This window comes from Artemia sp. Qi Xiang Cuo, chromosome 8 (genome assembly GCF_049724085.1).
Source record: "Artemia sp. Qi Xiang Cuo chromosome 8, ASM4972408v1, whole genome shotgun sequence".
In the NCBI taxonomy this organism is placed as follows: domain Eukaryota; kingdom Metazoa; phylum Arthropoda; class Branchiopoda; order Anostraca; family Artemiidae; genus Artemia; species Artemia sp. Qi Xiang Cuo.
This window is the reverse complement of record NC_142801.1, coordinates 67,835,174-67,842,178: the sequence shown is the minus strand read 5'-3', so window position 1 is coordinate 67,842,178 and position 7,005 is coordinate 67,835,174. Positions and strand designations below refer to the sequence as shown.

Genomic DNA, 7,005 nt, shown 5'->3' with positions numbered 1-7,005 from the left:
CATTTTCACTATTTACTAATGAAGGAACAAGTGAGCATCTCTAGCCCCTCTGCTGTAGTTTCCATTCCCAACTTCTTTGAGGAAAGGTTAGTATAATTCCCCTTTTTAAAGTAGAATCATGTAATGATTTTTGACATGTATAATTAGAGAACTCAAGTTGCTCCTTTGCCTCTCCAATACCATCTCCCAGCAATTTTCCCCAAAAGTGAGGCAGGTTGCACTTGTTTAAGTAAGAATCGTACAAGTGTCTTCAATATATAATAATAGTGGGTCCGTTGTCTCTTTAGCATCCCTAGCACCACCAAATCTCCAGCAGAAGCTAGGTATTTTGCAACATGTTTGAACTAGAATCACGCAGGGATTTTTGACTGATAAGGTTTGAGAAGTGAGTTGGGCTCGTAGTCCATCTGGTACCCCTCCCTGCCAACTTTTTAGTAAAAAAGATAGATGTACCTTGTTTGAAGCGGATTCAGGTACAAATTCTCAATCCACATGATATGAAACACAAAGTGGGTCTTTAGCCGCTTCACCATTACCAATTTACAAGAAGGAAAATTCCACTCTCCACATTGAGTCAGAGGGCCATGAGAATGATGATTTTCGGGGGTGAACTCTCCTTATCTAACCTTTGGAAGAAAGTATTAAGATTCACTTAGAACTATTGGAAGGAATATACTGGGCCAGGAGGGCAGAGAAAATAGATTTTAAGAGCCGTATGAGCTAAGCCACACTTTTGCTCCATACTAGTGTTCAGATTTGAGTGAGATTCAGTCAGCCGGTACCTGCTATCTTAATGGCAAACTACCTACCAAATTGGGTGTATCACTGGGTCACCGCTATCGATTAAAATTGTCTATCTTTCCAAAGAAATCATTCTTTTACGAGGCTTCATGTCGAAAATTATATCGGCACGGCTCTGTCCTTAAGAATATGGACAATACAACGACCTGTTAATAGCAAAGCTCTTCTTCTTATATTACCAGACTCCAAATGTTAATAAAATACACTAAAATCTCGGGACTGCCAAGAACTCGAATGGTGGACTTAGGTCAGTATTATTATTCTTTCATAAGTATTGGGTATAAGCTATGTAAATTCAAAGGTTGTTTTGCTTATAATTAAATAAAAAACACTTTTCTTTTCACTGACAGTAAAGAGCAAAATTGAAACTTAAAACGAACTGAAATGATTACGTATATAAGGGGGTTTGCTTTCTTCTTTATACCTCTTTTGTCCAGCTAAAGCTGTTTGGTACTTTTAAAAATGCTTCTTATTGTCATAATTAGCGACCCTTGTGTTTCAGGAGTCGTTTTTAAAGAATTAAGACAAAAAAAGCGTAAAATGGGAGGTATTCAGAAGGGGGCAATCCCTTTCTATACATAATATTTTTTGTTCGTCTTTAGTTTTAATGTTGCTCCTTACTTTCAGTTGAAAAAAACTTTTTTTTTTATTTAATTTCTGATAATTTTTTAATAATTCCGAAAAACCGGCTCCCCTTCCACAGAAAGATCTTCTAGACAGTTCAATCCCTTGGTGAAAATTTAACCCGGACAATTACCATTAACATCTCCACAAATAAAATTGAGTCGGCAAAGAGAAAGTAATAAAAATAAAGATAATTTTGTGTAGGAATTCTAGCAAACTTTCTCAGTGTAAAATTTCCCCTGAAAACTTCACTTCCCGGAAACTTACTTCTCCATGAATAATTCTTTCCATGAAAATCCCCCAGCAGAAAAATTCATAGTCCCCAAACCAAAAATGTATACATACTTCCCAATAAAAAAAATAGCCTACTTACACAATGGGGAAATTTAATAAATTAATGGCCTTTCCCAAGGGGCTGTTGAGAGTTATTTTATCTCCAAATACATAGATATTGGGCCTCTCAACTATACTAAACAATATGGGTATCTCAAAATGTTGATTGTGGGAGAAAAATAAACATGCATCCCTGATCTTTATTTTGGTGAAAAATGCAAAATTCCGCATATTTGAAGATGGGAGGTAGAAACCTTTATTGTAAAGTTTTGTGATACGCTAAATCTGATGATGTGATTGTCATAAAGAATCCTTGACTTTCAGAGATAGTTTTTCCCCTTTTTCAAAATCCAAGGGAATTTTCTTAGGCTTATAGGCTTTGATAAGTTAAACTAAACTTAATGAATCTTATATATTTGGAATCAGCATAATAAGCAGATTCTTTTTATTTAACTAGTGATACGTAAATTCCGTTTTTTAGAGGTCCGGTTACTATTGATCCGCATCGTAGATCGCTTGAAAGTTGCGTTCTGCCGGGAAAGATGAGATCCAAGGGCAGAGACAAGAAGTACGTCATACTTCTAGTGTAGGTGTTACAAAGTAGAAATAATCTTTAAAATGCCACCTATGTTCAAAAAATTTATATCTAATCTCCTATGAACGTAGAGTATTTCAAGATGAGATAGAAGATTCCCACTAAAACACCTGAGGCATTGCAAAGGCAACTACACCCTAAGGAAGCAAAATGTATTTTTTTTTAGTTCTTAACTCACTGTGACAGAGATTTTATTTGCGGGAAAATTGGTGATCAAATTTTATTCGAATTTAAAATATCACTAACTCCTACACATTAGGGGGGGGTTAAATTTTAAAATTACCTCCCATTTACATCAGAAATAAAATTTGCCCCCCCCCCGAATGTGGAAATATATACCTTGAATTGGCATATATAGGGGGGGGCTAAAATTAATTTCCAATAGAAATGATTGTTATATTTGTAATCGCATAAAAAAGGCCACCAAATGGTATATTCACTTTATTTGAAACTCAATAATATGATTTGGTAAAAATATACCATTTTATCTTGATACTAAGTGTAGTTGGGTAATAATTTTACTTTATATAGAATATAAACTTTTAAGAATATCCATTGGGTAGATTCAAAATTTCAGCTTACAAGCCACATATAATAAAGTATAAGGGCTAACTTAGCTTCTCTTACTGGGTTTATTTATCCAACTAGAATTTACTTATCAGTAAATTTTTCGCAATTCATATTATTGACTTAAAAATAAAGTAAACATACCACTCAATGCCTTTTTTTATGCTCTTTCCAAAATAATAATCATTTTTGTCAGAAATGAATTTTACCCCTACCCCTATATATACCAATTCAGGGTATATATTTGCACTTTAGGGGGGTGGGGGTAAATTTTGTTTCTGGTGTAAATGGGAGGTAAGTTTAGACTTTACCTCACCCCCCTAATGTGCAAATATATACCCTGAATTGTTATATATGGGGGTGGGGGTAAAATTCATTTCTGACAAAAATGATTATTATATTTAGAAAGAGCATAAAAAAAGGCATTGAGTGGTATGTTTACTTTATTTGTAAGTCAATAATATGATTTGTGAAAAATTTACCTACTTATCTTCCTAGTTGAATATATATTAGAAAATATATCTGTATATATTTTCATATATACTGAACAGTTTGGTCTCCTTGTTGGGAGTCACTAGATGTATCAGTAGCCAGGCTGTCAATCAACAGTCTTCACATAGCAGATCCTCTAGCTGTTTCTAACCTTATGCAAAACACAACCACAAGATTTCAAGACATGCTTGGAGCCAACTTCTTGAACTATAGTTACTATAGTCACTATGTCATAGTGACCTTGTCATTGTTGTATAGTGATATCTTGCTTTTGTTTTGTTTGTTTTTTTTTCTCTTTTCAGTGCTCTGTCATTTTCTTTTTGTACAAAGATGGTTTTTCAATAAATAATAATAAAATCAGAAGGACTAAGATAAAGCATTACCCATCTAGTTGGATGATCATGCTGAACCCAAGAGAAATAATTATGTAGCTTGTTGGATATTATCACCAAATTACTTAGAGAAGTTACTTACCTGCCTAGTTGGATAGTAAAATACAGGCAAGGACCAAGTATTATCCACCTAGGTAGATGTTCATGCAATGCCTAAGTAAAATAATTATTTGGCTAATTGGATATTATAATTATATTTGCCTTATATTTGCTTAGAAGGCACTTGTCTGTTATACCAACCACACTCAAGAAATGAAGTTAATGATAATGAAATATATCAAAAGTATGATGGAAATATAATACTTTATTAACAAAATTATGGAAACTACAGAAGAGAATTATGGAAAGCAGGCTGCCCAGAACGCATTATGTTAAATACCTAACCTAGCAACTTCTATATATTAAATATTTAATTAAAACATACTGGTATAGCAGTTTATATCACTGAGACTAGATAACAGACCAGTACCACCTAGAGAATTCATGTATCTGCCTTGTTGGATATATATCAAAAGGGCTAAGATTATCCACCTAGTTGCATATATATCAGAAGGACTAAGATAAAGCATTATCCACCTAGTTGAATGTTCATGCTACACCTAACAGAAATAATTATTTAGCTAGTTGGATATTATCCCCAAATTAATTAGAGAAGCTACTTACCTGCCTAGTTGGATAATAAAAGATAGGTTAGGACAAAGTATTATCCACCTAAGTAGATGTTCACACAATCTCTAAGTGAAATATTCATTTGGCTAGTTGGGTATTATAACAAATTTGCTTAGAGAATTTACTTATCTACCTAGTTGGATATATATCAGAGGGGCTAAAGTAAAACATTATCCACCTAGTTGGTTGTTAATACTATATCTAAGAGAAATAATTATCTAGCTAGTTGGATATTACCACCAAATTAGGCTACTAACAGAATTTACTTGTCTGCTTAGTTGATAATATAAGAACAGCTAGGACAAAGTATCTACCTAGTTAAATGTCCATGCTACACAGAAATGAATATCTTGTTAGTTGGATACTATTATAAAATTACTTTGAAAATTCATTTATCTGCCTAGAAATTTATATATAAGAAAGTATCAGATATGCCATTATCCACCTAGTTAGATATTCAGGTTGTGAACTAAGTTGAAACCTCATTGAGCTAGGTAGATATTTAGCATGCAACATAGACAATCAAATATTCTGCTAGTAAGGTATATTTATAAGATTCTTAGAACTAATACTATCTGTCTAGCTGAATATTTTATTTTGATACTAAGTATAGTTGGATATTATTTTTACATTCTACAGAATAGAATTTTTTAAAGAATATTCACTGGGCATCTTCCAATTTTAATGGCTTAGAAAACCAAATTTCTGCAGAACAGTTAAATCTAGCCCTCCAGTGGAAATGATGTTGATAAGGGAAGATAGTTTAGGGTCAGATTTGATATCAGTGTACAGTTGGGGCTGTTGACAAAGAAAAAAAAAAATCAACTTTAAAAGTCCCTAAAATACTTACTTGTATCATTTCTAAAAGCACTTTAGTTTGCTTATCCCAATCCTCCCTCCCTCCTAATGTGCAAATATATAGCCCAAATTATATATTTTCCATGGATTCTGCCACATGACATTTTGTTAGCCTTTAATTGAACTTGATACCCTTTAATAGAATTAACATTGATGAAATCAAGAAACAGAAAATGCATAGCCTAGGAAATTTTTAATATGTTTTTTATTTTTTAATGTTTGGGGGGGGGGGGGCTTAAGTTAAAGCAACATGCTTTAAGGAATGACAAGTATTTTAAGATTTTAAAAGTTATTTTCAGGATTTTACAGTGTTTCTTTCTCAACAGCCCTAAGTATGGACTAATACATCATATTGTGTTGATGATTCTATGCCTGCCAGTTGACAGTGACTTATTAATACGTCTTCTTCTTCTGAATGTTTTTGACTTTTGGTAAGTGTATACAATAACAGAATATTCAGATAGCCAAGAAACAAACTTACATCTATAGTCAGAATTTCATCCTGAATCCAAGACATTCATTTCTGTTACAAATTTAAGTTTTAGCCCTTTATGGACCCTCAAAGATGATATCCTTTTCTCTTATTTTAGATACAGCTCAGATAGGGTAAATATACTGATGATTTGACAGTTTTTGTAAAAAAAAGCTTTTTCTACTCTGGAAGGCTTAATTTAAAGTCCATGGAGTGTAATTTTGTGACCTAGGTCTCTATAATATGCATGATATAATACTGAGATATAGGTATCTATCAATGCTATGTGGAATGGCCCACTTCCTCTAAGCTTTAATGGTCCAGCAAAGGTTTCTTTGCTGTCCACAGTGAAACTGTTTTCAACATTTGGCCATTTCAAAGTTAATCTACCATTTTAATCCACTCAAAAAATCTAGTTTTGATTATCCTTGGTCTGCAAAGTCCAGAATTCTTGAACTATGCATGTTTTGTCTAAGATTATTAGAAGTTAGTGACACCAAGGAATTTAACATGTTTCATTAGCATTTTGGGTGGGATAGGGTCTAAGAAAACGTGAGTGGGTTTCAAGAATTTCAAGAAGTTTATTTTCATTATATTTAGATTGATAGATAGATAGATTCATTTCCATATAACAGTAAAATAATTACACAACAATCTAGAAATTTGAATTTGGCTGAAGGAAAATTTTTAATCAGTCTGGTATTTACTACATCAGACAAGAATTTTGATACTTCAAACATAGTTTTGTCAATATAATATTAGCTGCCATTTTAACTTAATTTTATCAAGAAAAAGCCAGTGCGGCTGCATTAGATAATAGTGGCTACATTTTAAAGAAGACCAGATGTAACGACATTGGTGCTGATCCTAACTTTTTGCAAAAAAATAACCAAGTAATGATAGTTTCGACATTACATAAATCAAAAATTATTGGGAGCTCATTTTGTGTCAAAAACAGGAAACTGATTGAATTGAATATTCTTTTTTCTGCTGACCATGTGCCTTTTGATATGGGGCTTCCCCTAACTAAACACTCCATGTTAATAAGCAGCCTCAACCTGATGAGGTGGGTGGAACCCACCCCAGGGACTCCCAGTATCTTGGCAATTCCAAGCTCTAATTAGATCCCAGGCCTAGGGTTGGTTGGGCCTGCAACCCTCCACCCAAAAATTTTATTGCAACAAAAACAATGACGCTGCCTT

General features: G+C 33.4%; 1 protein-coding gene across 1 annotated transcript in view; it reads left to right on the top strand.

The window, feature by feature from the left end:
• Window positions 1-2,454: 2,454 nt before the first annotated feature.
• Window positions 2,455-7,005, top strand: part of LOC148949735 (uncharacterized) — a 100,638-nt gene continuing 96,087 nt past the window's right edge. Inside the window, exon 1 of the mRNA XM_089093081.1 lies at window positions 2,455-2,505. The gene's annotated coding sequence lies outside the window, so the exon portion shown is untranslated. The remainder of the gene's footprint in view (window positions 2,506-7,005) is intronic.